Genomic DNA, 21,125 nt, shown 5'->3' on the forward strand with positions numbered 1-21,125 from the left:
AGTACTTTGTCTGTCTTACTGATTCGAGTCATCCTAGTGGGTGTGAAGTGGTATCTCCTTGTGGTTTTGATTTCCATTTCCCTAAGGATTAGTGATGTCAAGTATATTTTCATGTGCTTATTGGCTATTTGTATAGATACTTTGGAAAAATGTCTATTCAGATCCTTTGCTCATTTTTATTTGGGTTGCTTGCTTTTAATGTTGAGTTTTGAGAGTTCTTTATGTTATAGTTACAAAGCCTTTGTCAGATGTGTGATTTGCAAATATTTTCTCCCAGCTATAGCTTGTCTTTTCATCCGTGAACAGGGTCTTTCAAATTTTATGTTAAGAATGAAAAAAATGGGACTTCCCTGGTGGCACAGTGGTTAAGACTCTGCGCTCCCAATGCAGGGGGCCCAGGTTTGATCCCTGGTCCGGGAACTAGATCCCACACGCATGCTGCAACTAAGAGTTCACATGCCGTGACTAAGAAGCCAGTGAGCCGCAACTAAGGAGCCCACCTGCCACAACTAAGCAGCCCGCCTGCCGCAACTAAGACCCAACGCAACCAAATAAATAAATAAAAATTAAAAAAAAAAAAAAGAATGAAAAAAATGAATACTGTCCAAGTTTGCGAAATAGTAAGCGCTCGACTGGTGCTGCATAAATGATTCAGTAGGGATATTTCCAACCTGCTTTAACGAACAGTCAACTCTTCTTTGCACTTGGCAGTATCTATTGTTATAATTGATGTATGAGGGATCTTTAACCAGTTATTATCCTTATCTAGACCAAAGTCCCCTGTGCAATCTTACTGACACTATTAAGTCCCTCTGCAGACATTTTCTTCATAGTTGGCCCAAAGGTAAAGTTTAGCCAAGCCTGGCTTACTTACCACACATTCCTAGTGACTGAGGTGAGTGAAATCGACAAGAGAGACGTCCTACGTCACGTTCATTTTAAGCAGAGAATGGCTATTGGTACGTGCCTTCTTTAGGGTCTGATTTGTCTTTACTAACAAGTGAAGGATGAGCATCTGTTCACCTAAGCCTGACCCTGGGCTTTGATGAGGAAAAGATGGTCACACAACAACACAGAGTGAAGCTACGCCTTGCCAACAGTTATTAAAATTGTGAAGTGTACAGATTACTCAAGAAACACAGACCGTCTTCCTTGTTGGCAGACGCCCTTGTTAACCTGAGAGATCTCTGTTCAAACACAGTTCGGTTGACAACAGGAGTTATAAATAAATCTCCAGGTATGACCCTCATTTGAAGGGCTGGGTCAGAGTTACTCTTTAGCTAGGACATTATGTATTCAACCACTGACAAATATTTATGTGCTCATACTCTGTAGAAGTAAGGGGAAACGGATTTAGAAATCGAGAGGAAGCCTCACGGTGAGCAGGGCAACAGGCAACTGGCCAATGGTTTTGGCCACAGGACCCAGCTGAAGCTCCTTCCCGAGGAACAGAGATTCGAAACAACCCGCTCATTCTCTTTTATGATTGAAAGTTTGGTTGGGTGAGAGTGGGAGAGATGTTCATTGATTTTTATCTAAGAAAAAACCCTGTACTTAGCAAGGCCTCAGTATGTGCATTTATGGAATGGGCCCCGGATGGATGAGAACTGCCCGGGAAGGACAGCGTCCCCAGAGGGACACAGGAAGGGCCAGTGTTGGCAGAAGAGGCGGGGTCTCGGGCCTCTCAGAAAAGGCCGTCACACCTGGCTGGGGGAAACCTGGGTGGGCCCAGGAAGTGGCCTCACTCCAGAGCCTTACGTGACACTGTCGAGCCAACCTCCTCTAAAGCGGATCACCCAGGATGGGTTGGAAGACAGATCCTAATGGATTCTGATCCCACTTCCTAAAAGGGACCCTAGGTCACCAAGCTGGGTCCCTGACAGCAAAGGCCAGGAGTGCAGAGCCTGAGGATAAAAAGCCAATGTGACCAGAGGCTGGGGAGTGGTTCACAGCTGGAGCGGGAGGCGGGGGGGGGGGGGGGGGTGGGGGGTGGGGGGTGGGGGGTGGGGGGGGTGGGGGCGGGGAGGCGGGCGTCACCTGCGGGTCCATTCTTCCAGGTATCCCTCCCATGCCCCCTCAGCTCCTTCCCCACTTGGAAGGTCACAGTTGCCTTCTGGCTCGTGGGACCCACCGCTGCCTGGCAACACCATGGTTGCCACGGGAACCACCAGCTGGACAGTTTGTGGCTGAGGAGGAAAAAGGACTGTTTACTGCTATCATCAGGCCCAATTTTCTGTGATAGATGAAAACTACTTGCCCTGTTCCCAGGGGTGGAAGTGGGGAGAGTGGCAATTTCTCTGGAGTCCAGGGGACCCCGTGGTTCCAGGCCCAGCTCTGGCACCACTTACTTCAGGATGTTGCTGCAGTGCAGCTGGGTCACCCGTGAAATGGGAGAACGGCTCTACCCCCTCCAGAAGGAAGGGTGCTGCTGGACTAGGGCTTCCGGAAGCTCTGGCTCCAGCAGAAGGAGAGTTGCCAGGAGAAGTGAGAACAAACAGGCCTGCGCCAGGCAGCAGATCTGTGCTCTCGGAGCTGACTTGCTGCCCAGTCATACAATGACTGGAGCTCGGAGTGGGGCAAACTCCTGTTCCCGTTCCAGGCAAAGCCCAAACCCGGACGGTACCGACGGGGCATGGGCTCCTGGTTCCATCCCCCACAAGCCTTCAAGTCTCTGAGACTTGATTTCTCTAACGGCCAAGTGAGGATACGAGTAACTGAGGCCCTCCTCTGGCTGTGCAGAGGCTGAGTGGTACCCCACAGGCAGGCCCTGAGTGAGGAATAGCAGCCCCTCCACCAAAGATAACACAGAGGTCTGGAAGGTCTGGGGTGGGGGGAGGAGGGCAGGGGGAGCGAGTTAGAGCTCAGGGACCTGGGAGAGGATGCTGATCTGCAAATGTGCTGAAAGCAGTTCCCTTTCTCTGTCCCTGGCTGTTACTGATGGTCCAGGGTGGGCATCTTGGCCCTTGGTTCACTGGCTGGCCCTGGAGTCCCTTCCCTGTCTATGTACCAGTCTGTCCTCTGTAAATCCCGCACACCCCCACCAGCCCTGAAGCCTCTCAGTGTACATTATCCCTCCTTAGCCCTCAGTCTCCCTCATCAGCCATGGGCCCCTGGGGGCAGGACTTGCTGCAGGGCCTTCTGTTCAGAGTTGGGGCACGGCAAGCCTTTGCCCCATGTACCTTTGACTAGAGGCCAATGGGAAAGGAAGAGGGGAGGACCTAGCAGCCATGGCCAGGGGTCCAAGCAGGGGGCCACTTCCACATGCTCCCAGTGCCCCGTTACAGGGTTTGGCAAGGGAGCAAAGAGGTGGCTGCAGCCCTGCACAAAACTACACAACTTGATGAGCAGAACGCCAGCTGGATTTAATCCTACCCGGCAGTTTTGAGCAGTGCACAAGCTGGGCAACTGTCCATGGCAGCCCTGGGTATGAGTCATGGCCATCTATGCTGGGTGTTCCCGGCATAAGGAGCAATCTCCTCTTGATTTCATCTTAAGAATTTTAGGATGTAAAAGGCAGCAATGTCTTTTTACTGAGTTCTCTACCACACCCCAAATTTGCCCAGACTAGACCCAAGCACACTCAACTATGCCTCCCAATGGATGGGGAACTACTGAAAGTCAGAATGAAAGAGCCCTTAGAGACAGCTCCGGTTCAAACTCCCTCACGGCACAGATGGGGAAACTGAAGTCCAGTGAAAGAGGATTAGCCTGGGTGTCTTCCAGAGCTTGATTCTGGTGCTCTCTGGGATCTAGATTCTGAGCCTGGACTACTGTTGTTCTGCCCCCTTCTTCCAACTTCGCAGTGTGGGCTTTGTTCAGATCTGAGCCTCTTGATTAGTAATAGAGGGTTATCATTTTCAAAGTTTTAACAACAACAACAATAATAATATCATCTACCACTTACCAAGTGCCTACTGTGTTCTAGCCTCTGTATTTTTAATCATCATGACAACTCCATTATCCTCATCTTATAAGCCAGGAAACTGAGGCTCAGAGAGTTTAAGTAACTGGCCCGAGGGCACAGCCAGTCATGACCAGGTGCCACCAGCCTGGGAGCTTGGAGCACGAGGCACCTTTTGTTCAGCGGAGGTGGCGTGGGGCAGAGGGAGGGCATTCCAGTGCTTCATTCCCGAACGCGCTCAGTGTGACTCCCTCACCTGTCAGCTAACAGAGACGCCCTCCCATGGGTCACACACCTCCTCAGTCACCAGGCAGGCCCCGTGTTACCCTCAGAGAGGGCTTCCTGGGAAGAACTATGCTCCCTTCCCTGTGGCCCCAGCACTGGACACACACTCCAATTTAGAGCATGACTACACCACATCATGACTCTGGCCCAGAATGAAGATCCCGGAAAGCAAGGGCCAGCCCTTTCTTCTTTCCCAGATCCAGGGCCTCGCCTGGATCACTCCATATGTGTAACGGGTCTTGCCACGAATGAAAGCGTTATCTCTGAATCCACGTTGGCAGCTACATCTGCAGCCACTGCCACCACACTGTCCAAGCTGTAATAAAAGATTCCTTTTCTTGGATGGTGCACTTCCGTATTTAGCAACCGCATAGATGAGGATTTTGGTCTGGGAAAAGGAATACAGAACGAATTGTCACAACGCAGATGGGACTTTGCCTGGGAACTATTTATAGGTTCAGATGCCGAAACAGAAGGGGAGACATTGGACAGATGTGCGAATTGCCAAATGGCAGGGAAGACTAAATAAAGAGTAAGCAACAGGGAGGTGTTTGGGGAGAAGGAACAGGGAGGGGTGGAGGAGAGAGGCTGAGCAGAGGCCCGCCATCCCAGGGCTTGAATTACCCACAGGGAACGAGCTGCAAGGCTGGGAAAGCAATCCGCCAGCTCCTCTACTCAGATTGTAGGGACGGGGAGGCATCTTTGATTGTACCCATCATGAGAAAACATGGCTCTCTCTGGGAGCAGAAAGGACAGGCGGAAAGGGAGGTGGCCCAGGGCACCACCCTGATGGCGAGAACAGCCCCGAGGGCCACGGGGGGACCCATCGAGAAACTACCCCACCCAGAAAACAACCCAGCTTCAACTTCAGGAGCTTATAAAGTTCATCCCACCTCAGAGTTTCGGAACTTTTATCTGTGGTCTAGAAGAAAGTGACTGCCACTTATGAGAGCAGTGAGACCCAGAGAGGTTAAGTGACTCACCAAAGGTCACAGAGCTGGGAAGTGGTACCAGGATGTGACCTGCAGCGAGCCTGACTCTGCAGCCCGTGACCTCACCCAGCACACCGGGCAGCTGGCTCTCTAGACTCTGTTGTCCAGTAGAAATATGATTCGAGTCACGTGTGCAATTTAAAATTTGCTCATAGTCATGTTAGTAATAGTAAACAGAAACAAGTAAATAGTAAAATTCATCTTAACAGTATATTCTATTTAACGCAACGTATTCAAAATAGTATCAACAAACCATAAGTATAAAAATATTACTGAGACACATCACATTCTTTTTTTCATACGAAGTGTTCAAAATCTGGTGTGTATTTTACACTTACACCTTATCTCAATTCAGACTCACCACATCTGTAGTGTTCAGTAGTCTCCTGTGGCTCATGGTTGCCAAACTAGATGGCTGTGCTTGACCAGGAGCAGATCTACCCCCCAGGGCACGTTTGGCAGTGCATGGACACATCTTAGGTTGTTGGGGGGAACGGGGAGGGGTTGGTACTACTGACATCTAGCTGGCAGAGGCCCGGGATGTTGCTAAACATACTATAGCTCACAGGACAGCCCCTCACAGCAAAGAATGATCCGGCTCCAAATGTCGAGTGCTGAGTTTCAGAAACCCAGCACCAGAGGCAGAAGCAGCTTGTGCTCCTAGGACAACCGGCGGGACCCCAGGGGCCCTGTGGATGCCGACACCCAGAGCTGCCTGCAAGTGGTGGGTGCCCGACATCAGTGCTGGAACGGAGCTGAATGCAAGACCGGCGTGTCCACTAGGACTCAGAATCCACGACCTCAGCCTCACAGGAATCACATTCCAGTCCTCTTCACCAGCAGCGCAGAGCCACTGAGTGTGGAATCAAGAACAAGGGACCAGTCTCAAGTCAACTGACATTTCACTTGCTTTGAGATGCTACTGAAACACCTGCTGGTAAAGACCCAGCCAGCTGGGCTCAGGATGCAGCTTTCTTCTCGCCGGCCGTGGTGTAAGCGCCCTGGGGCAGGCTTGGCCCTTGCCAGGCGGAGGCCTGCGGTTCCAGGGAACAAATTCCATGAGGGGCGTGATGCTAGGGCACTTGAATTCAGCTGTAGGTCAAACTGCTTCCTTCAAATCAGTCCATCAGTAGGAAAGCTGATGTTCTGACCCTTTATTTCCTCACTGGCTCTGAACCAGGAGTGGAAGAAAGGGGTGTTATTTATAGAACCGCCCCCGTTCCCCAAATCCCCGGCAGGCATAGGGCTGGGAGCTCTCCTGAATCACCATAAATGCCCCTGGACAGGGAAAAGGACACCACTGTTGCCGCCACAAGAAGCATCTCTGTGGGCACAGGGACGTTCCCGTGACTTACTGGGGGTCAGGGCTCAAAGTCCTCCGGCAATTAGATTCAGAGTCTTAGGCTTCTCTAGCCCGTCATCTAATTCAAGTTCCCCTTTAACTACCACATGGCACTTTTACCACCCAGTAAGAAGAGTGGACTTATCTCTAAGCACAGAGGTGGAAACGGGCCTCTTGAACCCACAGGACATGTCCACCACAGAGGGACAATGCAGGCTTAGCATCTCACCCCCCTGGAGACTCTCAGATCTCTACCCCAGACTCTGCCCTCCCTCCAGAGGCCTGGACCCAGGGGTTTATTCAATTTGAATTCATCAAATATTTACTGAGCACCTACTGTGTGCCAGGCACTGCTCCAGGCACCGGGGTGATGGTGGTGGGTTTCTTTCCCCCTGGCACGGTGGCTCCCCGTGTTCCTTGCTGTCACCCCCTCCAACCACCCTTCCCCTGGATCTGGGGTGACGCTGCCACAGGTCCCCGACACATTGGCTCCTCTTCCTTCCTCAACCAGTTCTGCCAACTGGGCTGTCAGTCTTCCTCCTGGATATCTCTGGCCGGGGCCCCTCCTCTCCACGCCCCACATGCTGCCCCTAAATGGTTGCCGAGTCCCCGCTGGTGTTCGCCCCCCAGGGGTCTCCCCTGCATTCCAGCCTCCATGCTGCCCCCAGTGGCACGGGACTTCTGTTTAAAAGGAGCGTCAGATCTCCTCCCCACCCCCCAAGCCCGGCCCCATTCTCTGTGGTCATTTAGATAAAGGCTGAGCAGCAAGACCTGCGTGCACACCACCCTGTGATCAGCTCTGGCCAGTGGTCCCATTCTCTGCCTGTCCCTCCCTCCGCACGCCTTACATTCCAGCTGACACCACGTCCCTTGGACGGACCCCAACATCCTGAAACTCCAAGTCCTTGAACATCCTGTCCCACCACTTCGTATGTTCTTCCTCCCTCATCCAAACGGGACGGTTCTATTCATCCTTCAAGACACAGCTCACATGTCCTCACTCCCCAGAGATGTCCCCCTGGGGTCTCACCCTCCAGCACTGGGGGGGACAGTCCTGCCTCTGAGTGCAGTAAAATCCTAACATTTTCTTAATATCATCACCTCTGTATCCCTAGGGTCTAGTGTTCTTAAATTGAGTAAAAGAGTAAGTGAAATGTCTCACGTGATTCTCTAATTATGTAGTGTGTGTGATCCTTGCACCCCAAAGTAGATAGAAGTTTCCCTGAGAGCAGAGCCATGTTTCCAACTCAAGAGCAAGTAGTATGACACAGTGCCAAGAACGTGGTGGGGAGCCAGGCTGCCGGGGTTTAAATCCTGGCCCCGCCACTTACTAGTGTGTGACCATGAGCAAGCCACTTAGCCTCTCTTTTTCTCAGTTTCCTCATCTGTAAAATAGGATAGTACTTATTCTGGTATCTACTGCTGTGCAATAAACTACTTGCAAAATTTAGTGGCATAAAGCAACCACCATCTTATTGTAGCTCATGATTTCCTGGGTCAGGAATTTGGGCAGGGCTCTTCTGGAAGATTCTTCTGCTTCTCCTAGCACTGACTAGGTCACTTGCTGATACTCAGCAGGGGACTGGTCTGGTCCAGAGGGTCCAAGAAGCCTTTACTTATGCCCGTGCCTTGGCAGGCATAGCTGGAAGGCTAGACTCAGCAGGCCTCCTTGGGCCTCTCTCCCTGTCCATATGATCTCTGGGCCTCTCCAGTATGGTGGTCTCAGAGTCATCAGACTTCTTACATGGCAACTCAGGGCTCCCAGAGTCCAAGCAGAAGCTGCCAGTTCTCTAAAAAGCTGCACATGGAACTGGCATAGTGTCAGTTTGGCCTTATTCTATTGCCCAAAGCAGTCCCAGCCTGACTCAGATTCAAGGGGAGGAGCCATAGCCTCCCACCTCTTGATGGGAGGAGTGTCAAAAAAAGCACAGCTATTTTTAATCTGCCCCATGCTAGTGTTTGTATCCTAGAGCTGATATACAGATTAAATGAGTTAATTCATATAAAGGGCTCAGGGAATGGATGCTCTCAGCGTCTTACTTCCTTAGAATCTCTCACTGTACCCAGCAAAGTTCTCAATAAATATTCCATGTCATAACTCAGTAGAGGAAGAGGCACAGGGAGAACATTCTAGGTCGGGCTGCATAGAGGGAGCTTCCTGTACCAACCCCTGAGCCACATTCTGCAAACCAGGGGTCCACCTGGAATCCTAAGACGGTGTTGTGAGGGAGCCCGGGAGAGAGCGGAACCAACACAGATTCAACATACAGTCCAGGGATGCCAAGACCCACAAGCCCCTCTCCATGGGTCTCCCCAAACCCATATGTCACAGATGAGGAAACCGAGCTCAAAAAGGCTCTGGAGCTCGCCCAGGTTCAACCAGCTAGTAAGCGACAAAGCAGCCTTTACATCCAGGGCTGCCTGTGTGTCGGCTCTTTCAAAACTACAGCCACTGCCACTGCCACAAAGAAAACTGTGGACTCCACCATGTCTTCTCAGTGACTGACAGGGCTTTGGTCCTTGGAACCCTGAAGCCAGTACGAAGGAGCCCCTCAGGCTTCCACTAGAGAGGACCTCATGATCTCAAACGTTATCCCAGGATCGGTTTACAGTCTCACATTACTCCCGATTCCTCTGGGAATCTATGCCACACCTGCTGTACCACTCCCTGGTTCCAACTTATTTCCTGTTTCTGCAAAGATACAGGCCCACCACTTTTTAAAGAGACAGCTTTTTGTGTAAGAATTACAACAAACTACATAAAATACACACATCATATCTACACACACACACACACATCATGCTTTAGTCTGCAAAATGCTCACACATACATCCCCTCCCAATGGTTCCATGAGGTGGGCACTCCTGTCCCCATTTTATAGATGAGGAAACTGAGCAGTGGTGTGCTGGTAATGTTTAACAACCGGCTCTCCAGGGAAAGAAAGCCCCAATTTTATGGCCCTTGCCGATTCCCATGATGTAAATAGTCCCACCGTGTTGATTTAAAGCGCAGAGCTGGGAAGAGCGCTCTCACGGGCTGGAAAGATCGGGCTCTGGTGCGCCACCAAAACCGCGGCTCAGAGACAGACCCACCTGCAGATGGTCATCAAGAGGGTGAACTGTTAAGAGGCCTGGAACTCAGGTGACCCCACTGATTCTTCTCCATGGCTGTCCTTATTGAAGCCGTCCAGCCTCTGTCTGCCCCTTTCTCTCCAGCTTTCTCTTCTGTGCAATAAACATAAAGCTCTCGGGTATCATCTCAGCTTAGGCCTCAGACTCTGAGGGCGATTCCCCAGTCCTTACATATACTTGGTGATGTTCTGCTCGATCTCCCTCTGGGCACCGCCCACCACTCCCTGACCTGGAGCACCACGAGCGTGAGGACCACGAGAGGCAGGACAAGAAACAACCTGGCCCAGATGCAGCCGCTCTGAATGTGGAGTCGACGGCCCGGGTTCAATCCCTGTTCCATCCTTGGGCACAATTCCCTCAGCTGCAAAATAGGGGTCTAGCACCTGCTTCCTAGGGCCATGGTGAAGACAAGAGGAACAGCTGCCATGAATGCCCACCTTGTGCCTGGTGCACAGCGAGTCTGGTACAGGGCCTGGTACACAGGGAGTTTCCCCAATAACTGGGGGCCAAAGGCTATAAGATTTCAAGGGTAGGGCCTAGAACTGAGGAACTGGGTCTCACCTGGGGGCTGCCCAGGGCAGCCTTGAACTGGGAACAATGACTACATTTAAGGAACATCCCCAAGACGAGAAGTTCCCTGAAAGTTTCCACTATGAAAACCAAGGCTGAGACAGCAATAAGCACAACAGAATGTATGCAACAGGCTCAGGACTGCCAATAAAAGCAGTGCAAACTGTTCGCTGCTTCTTAACAGATCCAGGGAGACGGACACACAAAAAAACACTGAAGTCACAAGTCCATTTCTACAGAACTTTCCAGAAGGTCTCACCTCTGACTGCTTCCTTAAATAGTTTGGGCAGAAAGGAGAAGCTGGTGCGACAGGCATTATACTGTGGCTTCCCAAGTGGCCAGCTGGGCTGCATGGGACACTGAACAACATGTATTTTCCTCCACTATGGTGAGGCTTTATATCCAAGTGCTTGGGATGTCTGGGACCAGGCAAACCATGAACAGCGCGTTTCTCTCTGTGTGGGGCTTCATCCTTCCAAGGCATTTTATATCCATTTCTTGCCCGGTGAGGTCAGGGGTCCCTTTTCACAGGAGGCCCAGAGACATTGAGTGACTTGCTAAAGGTCACACAGCAAGTTACTGGGGGAGCCAGATTAGAACCCTACTTATTGACACTTGCCATGGCTTTGCACACGTTCACACCGATGCTGCCACTGTTCCTGGTGCTGAAGCTGTCTGGGAGCTTCCAGAGCCAAGCAAATCTGGGAAGTGCTTCAGAAGTGCTCAGAGGTGACAGTTAGCTTTCCCTTTTGGGAAAAACCCCAAAGCTGAGTCCCCCAGGAACATCTCCCTAGGAGTCCTGAATATGGGGCGCCCCTCCCAGAGCAAGCCTCTGCACAGGAATGTCGTGAGAACTACAAAGCACTCGCGAAAGCACTTTGCCTTGTTTCTTCCACTCTTGCCTCAACCCACTCAGCTACCCAAGTGACCCTTTTAAAAGCAGAATTTGGTCTTATCTGAGCTTAGGGCTCAATAGATGCTAGCTATGTATACATGCGAATGAATGGATGCAGTAGTATACAGCTCACTCTTGCATCTCTGCACGGTTTTAGATATGTTTGAATATGTTTTCTTGAGACTGGGTTCAAGATGGCAGAGTAGAAAGATGTGCGCTCACTCCTTCTTGCGAGAGCACCAGAATCACAACTAACTGCTGAACAACCATTGACAGGAAGACACTGGAGATCACCAAAAACGATACGCCACATCCAAAGACAAAGGAGAAGCTGCAATGAGATGGGGGGGGGGTGCAATCACGATAAAATTAAATCCCATAACTGCTGGGTGGGCGATTCACAAACTGGAGAACAATTATACCACAGAAGTCCACTCACTGGAGTGAAGGTTCTGAGCCCCAAATCAGGCTTCCCAACCTGGGGGTCCAGCAGCAGGAGGAGGAATTCCTAGAGAGTCAGACTTTGAAGGGCAGCAGGATTTGACTGCAGGACTTCGACAGGACTGGGGGAAACAGACACTCCACTCTTGGAGGGCACACACAAAGTAGTGTGTGCATCGGGACCCAGGGGAAAGGAGCAGTGACCCCAAAGGAGACTGAACCAGACCTACCTGCTAGTGTTGGAGGGTCTCCTGCAGAGGCAGGGGGTGCCTGTGGCTCATTGCAGGGACAAGGACACTGGCAGCAGCAGTTCTGGGAAGTACTCATTGGCGTGAGCCCTCCCAGAGTACACCATTAGCCCCAACAAAGAGCATGTAGGTTCCAGTGCTGGGTTGCCTCAGGCCAAACAACCAACAAGGCCCACCCATCAGTGGACAAGCCGATTTACTGAGCTCTGCCCACCAGAGCAACACCCAGCTCTACCCACCACCAGCCCCTCCCATCAGGAAGCTTGCACAAGCCTCTTAGATAGCCTCATCCACCAGAGGGCAGACAGCAGAAGCAAGAACTACAATCCTGCAGCCTGAGGAACAAAAACCACATTCACAGAAGACAGACAAAATGAAAAGGCAGAGGATTATGTCCCAGATGAAGGAACAAGATAAAACCCCAGAAAAACAACTAAATGAAGTGGAGATAGGCAACCTTCCAGAAAAAGAATTCAGAATAATGATAGTGAAGATGATCCAGGACCTCGGAAAAAGAATGGAGGCAAAGATTGAGAGGATACAAGAAATGTTTAACAAAGACCTAGAAGAATTAAAGAACAAACAAACAAAGATGAACAATACAGTAACTGAAATGAGAAATATACTAGAAGGAATCAATAGCAGAATAACTGAGGCAGAAGAACGGTTAAGTGACCTGGAAGACAGAATGGAGGAAACCACTGCCACGGAACAGAATAAAGAAAAAAGAATGAAAAGAAATGAAGACAGCCTAAGAGACCTCTGGGACAACATTTAACGCACCAACATTCGCATTATAGAGGTCCCAGGAGAAGAGAGAGAGAAAGGACCCGAGAAAATATTTGAAGAGATTATAGTCGAAAACTTCCCTGTCACCCAAGCCAGGAAGTGCAGGGAGTCCCAGGCAGGATAAACCCAAGGAGGAACATGCCAAGACACATAGTAATCAAACTGACAAATATGTTTTCTTGTCTATTCCTCATAACAATTTCCTTGGAGGCATCTTTAACCCTATTTGTGGTTGATGAAAGTGAGGCCCAGGAGTCAAACACCTTGCTTGAGTTCCCACAGCTAGTTAAGCAGAAGAACTGAATGCAAATCCAGGTTTTCTGACCCCAAGACCTATGCCAAGGGGGAAGGTGGGCAGTCAGAGAAGGGGAAGAGGCAATTAACTTTTTACGAGCACTTACTGTATGCAGTTCCAATCAGTCATCACTACAATTATGAAGCCATTTCACGGTTGAGAAAACCAAGGCTTAGTGAGGTAGAGGATTGAGCAGTGTTGCCAAGACCTCACAGCTGATGAAAGCAAAGGGGTGGGTTTCAATTTGGGTCCATTGGGTTCAAAGCCCACTCTATCAGTCTTTCCAGACCAGGCCGTCTCTCTGCACAAGTGTGAGGTGTGATTAACCAGCTGAGCGGTGGCCCTGCCCTCTGTTAGGCTATGGGGACCACGGATATTATATCAGACACAAGCTCTACCCTCAGCCAGCTAGGGAAATAAGACATGAAAATATGAAATGGATGACAAAGAATGATGAGAAGACCTGACAGGCCCAGAGGAGTGGGCTTCGAGCCCCTGAGAACAGCACAGAGGTGGGGTGACACGGTGAGTGCAGAGGCGGAGAAGAGAAAGGGGGCAGGTGGTGCCAGATGGGGATGCAGGCATTACTCCTCTTCTGGGAAGGGGGGGCCTCCACGTGGAGAAAACCTAGGAGAGACTGCCCCGAACAGGCAAGATCAGGCGAGAGACGCATCATGAAACTTCACCTAAGTAGTCTCGGGCAGTCAGCCAGCCTGGGTGGGTGGCGGGCGTGGGGAGGATGCTGGCGGCCAGATGAGCCTTAACTAGAGCAGGTGCCCCCTGCTCTGCTATTTCAGGACAGCCAGGACCAACGAACTCCCACTCTTTGCTGGCTGATGCCTGGTTCTCCATCCCTGTAACACCAGTACAATAACTTTGTTCCGACTGCAATGCACACCCTCACGGCCGGGGGCACTACTTTACGGTGGTGTTAGTCTTGCACGTGTCAGTATAAACCTGTTTATTGGCTAGAGAATTTCCAGAGAGCAGCTATTCATGGAGGGTGGCAGAAGGAGGCAGAAACAGCTGGAAAGGAAGGTGGGAGCTCCAGACACAAATATTAATAATCCACGCGCAGAGCTTTCCTGTGACAGGAAGCCCAGGAGATGCCTGACCCCTCTGTAGCCACCCTTAAAAGAGGGGTAGGGCTTCCTTGGTGGCACAGTGGTTAAGAATCTGCCTGCCAATGCAGGGGACATGGGTTCGAGCTCTGATATGGGAAGATCCCACATGCCGCGGAGCAGCTAGGCCCGTGAGCCACAACTACTGAGCCTGCGCGTCTGGAGCCTGTGCTCCGCAACAAGAGAGGCCGCGATGGTGAGAGGCCCGCGCACCGCGATGAAGAGTGGCCCCCACTTGCCGCAACTAGAGAAAGCCCTCGCACAGAAACGAAGACCCAACACAGCCATAAATAAATAAATAAATAAAAGGAAACTTCTTAAAAAAAAAAAAAAAAGAAAGTGGGAAGTATAATATGCTTTAAAAAAAAAAAAAAAAGAGGGGTAGCTGTGCAGAGGCCCCCGGCTCTCTGAAACAGTTGAGTTGGACTCTTTTCCCTTAGACACATTTTCTGAAGCTGCAAAGCCCCTGAAGGTGGCAGTCACTGTACACACAGGCCGAGGCCACTCACTAGGGCCTGGTGCTGGGATGACAGCTCCCCTCCCCACTCAACCCATTTCCCTCTTCTCTTGCCTCCAAGGCCATGCGTCCTCGATCTTTCTCCCACCTCTGTCAAAACCTCCCCCTGTGTTCCATTGTCTCAGAGCAAGACAAACTCCTGGTGCCCTCAAAGTGCACACTTACATTCTAGCGCTTACGACTGTCTGACTTGCATTTCTGGTTAAATGCGTGTGTGTCTGTCTCACCACTGGGCCAATGTCAGGGGCCATGTCTTACAGAGCCTTCGTAAGTGTCATTCAGCACGTAGTTCATTGGATATAAAGTCTTTGAAATGTTTAATGACACAGAGAAAGCTCATCATAAAATGTTTAAGTGAAAAAAGGAAGGCTAAAAAATATATGCAGGGCTTCCCTGGTGGCACAGTGGTTGGGAATCCGCCTGCCGATGCAGGGGACCTGGGTTCGAGCCCTGGTCCGGGAAGATCCCACATGCCGCGGAGCAACTAAGCTCGTGCGCCACAACTACTGAGCCTGCGCTCTAGGGCCCACGAGCCACAACTGCTGAGCCCACGTGCCACAACTACTGAGCCTGAGCTCTAGAGCCTGTGAGCTACAACTGCTGAGCCCACGTGCCACAACTACTGAAGCTCATGCGCCTAGAGCCCATGCTCTGCAACAAGAGAAGCCACTGCAATGAGATGTCCGTGCACCACAACGAAGAGTAGCCCCCTCTCACTGCAACTAGAGAAAAGCCCCCGCAGGGCAACGAAGACCCAGTGCAGACAAAAATAAATAAATAAATAATTTAAAAAAATATATATACGCACCACTATGATTCAAAATCTATTTTCAAAAACACAGAAACAAATTCACCAAAGTTTTACAATCAGGTTCTTGGAGTTAAACTAGCTGATGATGTAATTTTTTCCTGGGCCAGCCCCAATTTTGGAGGCTGAAAAGGGAATTACTGAAAACAGAAAGATACAAACTGCGGTTAGTTTTTTTTTTTTTTTTTTTTTACCAAAACCTTCGTGGGAAATAACCAATGTGAGATAAGCAGAATGAATTAACTTCTTAGAGAAGCCCTGCAGGAGCAAGGTGCTGAAGGAAGTGATGGTTCTGAGGTCTGAGCTGCCTGTTACTCGACCTCCACAGCTAATTATAACTGCTAGTATTTATTGAGTGCTTACTACACTCAGACACTGTGATAGCTTTTCCCCATAAATGTCTTCATTTTGTCCAGGAGACACCACCAGGATGTTAGAGTTACTTCCATCCTGACATCAATCCCAATGTCTGTTTTTTCCACACCACCAAGCAATTCTCCAACACCAGCTGGGTGTCCTACAATTGAACTCAATTCTGACCCCATGTACCTGGAGACAGTGTCAGATCCCACGGGTTAAGGGCTCAGTCCCACAAGACTCTCCCCCTACCGGCTCCGCCCCCCACTTCAGACACTAATCACAAGTCCAGGTTGTCACCTGTGCTTGTGACCAGTCGGCTACAGACTGGAGGTTCCAACCACTTGGGTTCAATTAATTTGCTACAGTGAGTCGCAGAACTCAGGAAACCCACTGACTCACAAGATCAGTGGTTTATATAAAAGGTTATAACTCAGGAACAGCCAGACGGAAAGGATGCATAGGACAAGGTACGCAGGAAGGGGTGCAGAGCTTCCGTGCTCTCTGAGCGCATCAGTCTCCCCAGTCTCCATGTGTTCACCAACAGGAAGCTCTCTGAATCCAGTCCTTTTGGGTTTTTTACAGAGGCTTCATTACACAGACATGACTGATCAAATCACTGGCCATCAGTGATTGACTCAACCTCTAGCCCCTCTCCCCTTCCCAGAGGCTGGGGGTGGGACCGAAAGTTCCAACACTCCAATCGTAGGGTTGGTCTCCCTGGCAACCAGCCCCCAACCTTAGGCACTTTCCAAAAGTCACCACAGGGACATGAACTCAGGTGTGGTTGAAAGGGCTTGTTTCGAATCTCAAGACACAGTTATGGCTCTTGTCACTTAGGAAATTTCAAAGGTTTTAGGAGCTCTGTGCCAGGGAATGAAGACCAAGGATATATTTCTTATTTTAAGTCACAATAGCACGATGCTGAGTGCTTCCTCTGTGCCAGGCAACACTGTCCCACGTCCCTACCTGAGTGGACTCATCAATCCTCCAACAGCTGTGTTGCAGGTGTTCCCATTTTGCAGATGAGGAAACCGAAGCACAGAGACGTTAAGTAACTTGCCTGATGTTGGAAGGTGACAGGGACAGAATAAAAACCTAGAACTGTCAGCCTTTCCAAAGCTCATGCTCTCAAAAGACGTTTGCATTGACAACAGCACAAGACTCACTCACGAGGCAATACTTGCTCCCTGATAAAATATCAAGAGCTTGCCTTCTCCACACCAACCCTGACTTCAATAATAATCATTCCTTACCTTCTTATGGACTTAATACATTTTGGTCCAAATACAGGTTAAATCTCATTCTAGGATAATGGGTCAGTTGGTGAAAGAGTCAAACCCAAGAGCACAGAAAGCAAATCTCCCGTGTGGACCTCAAAGGCAATTTGGGTGACCCTCTGCCCTCCTATACATACAGATCTCTACTGCCCAGGAGGACTCATCTAGAATTTCTCCCCTCCTTGGTTTAAAAGTTCCCCCCAGTCCAGTGGTGATAATCATCAGCACCAATCAGCACAACATTCACCGTGTGTGCCCATGAGGTGGGCCCCGTTCCCAAGTGCAAGTGTATCTATCAGATTCAACTACTTGGCCTAAAACCTCAGCCCTAAGAGTGGGAGATTTGCTCAGGGCAAGAAGAAATCCTAACTGAGTTTGACAGGCCAGTCTTTCTAAAGCCAGGGGTCAGTCCGGCATAGGGAATAGGCAGGGAGTGAAGTGGGGCTGCCCCCCGAAACTCGGCCAAGTGGCTCAGGCCAAGTGCCAGGCAGTCACTTCCTGCAGGGGCCAGACCACACCATCTGCCGCTGTCTCATAGCTCCTCTTCTACAGATGGGGCCAACTGGTTTTCTGTTATTTGGCGGCCAGCAGAAAAATGCCATCCCATGAATGTGTCATTGCCACCATCTTCAAGGGTGCAGATTAATGAAGAAGTAGCTAGTGTCCCCCAGCCAGGTGGCTAATTTCAGCCATAAAGGGGCAGGGCTGAGCCTGGAGGCGGGACTAGCCTCCATCTACCCCATGTCCCGCTCCTTCGTCTCCTGTATCTCCTGAGCCAATGTCTCTTCTGCCGGTTCTCTGCCCCCACCCGCCAGACACACATCTGGCCTCTGAGGGTCCCTGATGAAGCTAAGTGGTGACCCAGACAGCGCAAAGCCTTCTTGTCACCTTGGTGCAGCACAGAAGGGAATCGGGGATGCAGCAGACGGTAATAGTTGTTCAAAATAGTCGCTACCCCTCCCTGCTAGTCACATGCTGGCGGGAGGATCATACTTTCCATCCCATTGAGTCTGACCTGGCCATCTGACCTGACCTGAAATGTGATGGGAAGTGACACCTGCCACCTCTGAGTAAACCCTTTCGGCTCCCATCCTGGAATTCTGCCATCTCTTTCCCTTCCCTCTGCCCCCAGCTGGGGGCTGCTCTTTCAGCCCGGATTGCAGAGTGAAATGTTTTTGTAGAGAGCTTCAGCTGACAGGTGACGTGAGTGAGAAATACACTCACATTACTGTGTGTGCAGTGCTGTGTGTGCACAACCCACTGCAGGGCAGGGCTCTTTGTCACCACAGCATAACTAGCCTGAGCTGACTGGTTCAGAGTTTTGCCAAGAAACTCTTCACAAGGAACTAGAGGATGACCCAAGCACACAGAAGCACAGAGGTGGTCCACGCGGGTCTTTCCCTGTCAGAGCAAACGGAGTGGGGTCACAGATGAGGCTGACCACCCGCTTTGGGGGATCCCCTTGTCTCCTTCCTTCACCACAGCTCTGTGTGGGGAACCCCAGCAAAAGGTCCCGGTTCCAGGCTCTGGGCCTTTCCCTTGCCCGCTTCCTCCTCAGGCCATCCCCCCACTGCAGCTACCATGGCCACGGCAGGACTCAGGAAGTTGGTGGCTCCTTCCTCCCATGAGGGACTAGGAGGCAGGCCCCACATGCTGGGCTGCGATTTACCCAGAGCCTTGGAACCCTGTGTGTAGGCTTATTGCGCTCCTCCTTTTGCTTTAATCCTGCAGGAGGCTCAATAATAACAGCAATAACAACAACAACACAATTATAACCCTCTATGGTGCTCTGGGTACCACCCTAAGCACTTCAGACACACTAACTCCTCCTTCCAGCACCCTGCGAGGCAGGCACCATTATCACCCCCATCTTAGAGGCCTGGAGAGGTTAAGCAAGGTGCCCAAGGCCACACAGGTGGTAGAAGGCGGAGCTCGGATCCGACACAGGCTGTGTGGCTTCCATGGTCCATGCTCAAACACCATGTTAAGGAGGCAGGTACTGAACAGAAAGGCAGCACAAAGGTTGAAGCAGCGAAGCAACATGGCAAAGAAACACACGATCTGCTGCTTTCTTGCTGTTGTCTGGTTTCTCTGGGGGCAGATCTCAGGGGTCTGAGGTTTGGGGAGCAGTGGAGTAAAATAAAAAAAGCGAAATGAAACACATGCAAACTTACGGCATCTGTGTAGTCACGGTGAATGGACGCGAATCGTGATTTGGAACAGTTATGTTTCACGAAGGATGTTTGGTTTGTTCTTTTCAGCTAAGCTGAGCATAAATTTTTAAAGGTTTAAAAATGAAAAATGGGATTCTACCACATGGGAGGAAGACATGAAACTAGGGAAGGAAGCTTCCTCCATCCCGAACACCTTGGTTTACTCCTTGGGCTCCTAATCAGAAATGAGACACATGACCAGACATGACATCCTGGTTCCGTGGGGTAGATAGAGCTTGTGCACGCTTCCTGACCAAGTTCCAAAAGCCTGGGACAGCCAGGCTGTCATTGGGTTGGGCAGACCTAGAAGAGATTACCCTGGAGATGGGGCAGGGAGGTGGAGAAAGAAGCACAGGGGCAAAGGAGGAAAGCAGAACTTCCAGATGTTCCGTCAGTCCAGCCCAACTCCCTTTTCCTCCAGGAAGCCTCCCTGGTCAGCCTGCCCTTGAAGCAACGCTCCCTCCTCCCACTTCCAGAGCACGTGCTGGCGTGCAACAGGCTCGGCACAATGCTACTCCCCACTTTCAGCGACTTTCCTAATGTTAGTGTTGAAGTTCAAGAGCACAACTGGCTCCTGGACTTCTAAAGGATTGTAGACACCTGGTGTCTGGGCAGCCAAGTCCCCGAGAGCCTGGCTACTCTCAATAAGTAGCAGGACTGCACAAGACCAGAAGCAGACAGGCTGATGTTTGTTTCTTCTCCCAGGAGATCAAAAGCACACCCAGGGTCTGTGCAGCCCCAGGTGCCCCAAGCAACCTCACCCCTTCCGCAGTCATCAGAGGGCGCTACGTATTTGGTCTGGGGAAACTGTAGCACTCTCCTTCCTCTCTGAGATCCCTACATTGTCTTCCCTGCTGGATGCTGTAGGGCGGGAGTCATTAAGGGTTGCTGTATAAATTAACAACCCCACACGCTCCTTACGCCTTACCCAGAGAGCAGACTCCGAGCAGTTCACCAAGATTCAGGCCCTCTGCGCCTCCCTGGACAGGTGTCTGGACCACATTTCCCAGTCTCCCTTGCAGCTGGGTGTGGCCATGTGAGCAAATTCTAGCCAATGGAATGTGAGCACAAGTGACACACCTACTTCCAGGCATTGAGGTAAGACCCGCCCACAAGCCTCCTCTTTCGCCTTCCAGCCTATGGCATGGAGTCAACCACAGGAAACTGGGGGCTGCGTGCTCCAGATGGGGTCCCTGAATGAGCCTTCCCCACTGACCAGGAATCTTGCACATGATTGGGAAACTTGCCCCTTCTAGGTTTAACCCATTACATTTTTTGTTGTTATTGCAACAGCTGGCTAATCTTCCCACTTATATGTTCTCCATAGCATGACTCTCCACACTTGTTTATTGTCTCCTCTCTCAGGGGCAGGGACTGTGTTTTGTTCCCTGCTGTGTCCCCAATGGTAGAACAGCTCCTGAGACACAGAGCAGACACTTAATAATCAACTGTTGAATACATGAATGAGTGAACTGTTTCACCCATTCCGTGTACGGCAAGAACGGGAAACTGCCCCTGCTTTTGCTTTCTTCTCCACCTCTGGAGCTAGAAAAGCAGCATTTAATTGAACTAATATCCTCACCCTTCTGGAGCCAGCCTGTATTCCCTGCTCTTTGACACCCTCCCGGAATCCTTCCCACCATGGTCTTCACCCTCTGTGCCCCTCGGCCAGAGGTCCCAGTGCAGTTACATCTGTCACACTGCACAGCAAGTGTTGAGGTCTGCGTCTCTCCCACCCACCTTGCCCCCCACCCTCCAGCTACACTGGGAGAGCCTTGAGGCCAGAGCTCTGTCTTTTTCATCTTTGCATCTTCCCAGTGTCGGGCACAAGTGTCTCTTGAGAAACAAGCACCCTAAAATATTTAATAAATATTTTAAAAATATTTATTATATTTATATAACATTTAATTATGCAAATATATGATTAAAGTATATGTTT

General features: G+C 50.6%; 1 protein-coding gene across 3 annotated transcripts in view; it reads right to left on the reverse strand.

Moving 5' to 3' along the window:
* The window catches only part of RIN3 (Ras and Rab interactor 3), a 120,837-nt gene that overhangs the window by 45,743 nt on the left and 53,969 nt on the right, over positions 1-21,125 (reverse strand). The gene's annotated exons all lie outside the window — the stretch shown is intronic.

The sequence above is a fragment of the Balaenoptera physalus genome (assembly GCF_965194825.1).
Source record: "Balaenoptera physalus genome assembly, chromosome: 2".
NCBI classification, from domain to species: domain Eukaryota; kingdom Metazoa; phylum Chordata; class Mammalia; order Artiodactyla; family Balaenopteridae; genus Balaenoptera; species Balaenoptera physalus.